Raw genomic sequence first — 237 nt, forward strand, 5'->3', positions numbered from 1 at the left:
AGAAAGCTGGAATGCAAATGGGTTGTCTTCCTTCTGGGGAAGGTTCTCCTCAGTAAGAATATTAAGGCCATCTCAGTGGACTCTTAGAAAGAATATAATAAAATGTATTTTTAGAGATTGTATTATTTTCCTCCAAACTGTGATTTTATCCACATAAATTTGATATCCAACTTATAGAAGTAATTTTATTTATTTATTTTGGAAACTGAGTCTCACTCTGTCACCCTGGGTAGAGTA

The 237-nt window shown here is 33.3% G+C and overlaps 1 protein-coding gene across 1 annotated transcript in view; it reads left to right on the forward strand.

The window, feature by feature from the left end:
- The window catches only part of DOCK4 (dedicator of cytokinesis 4), a 249,780-nt gene that overhangs the window by 218,509 nt on the left and 31,034 nt on the right, over positions 1 to 237 (forward strand). The window lies entirely within an intron of this gene.

Source organism: Otolemur garnettii, unplaced genomic scaffold (assembly GCF_000181295.1).
Source record: "Otolemur garnettii isolate 467f Iridium unplaced genomic scaffold, OtoGar3 scaffold00037, whole genome shotgun sequence".
Classification (NCBI taxonomy): domain Eukaryota; kingdom Metazoa; phylum Chordata; class Mammalia; order Primates; family Galagidae; genus Otolemur; species Otolemur garnettii.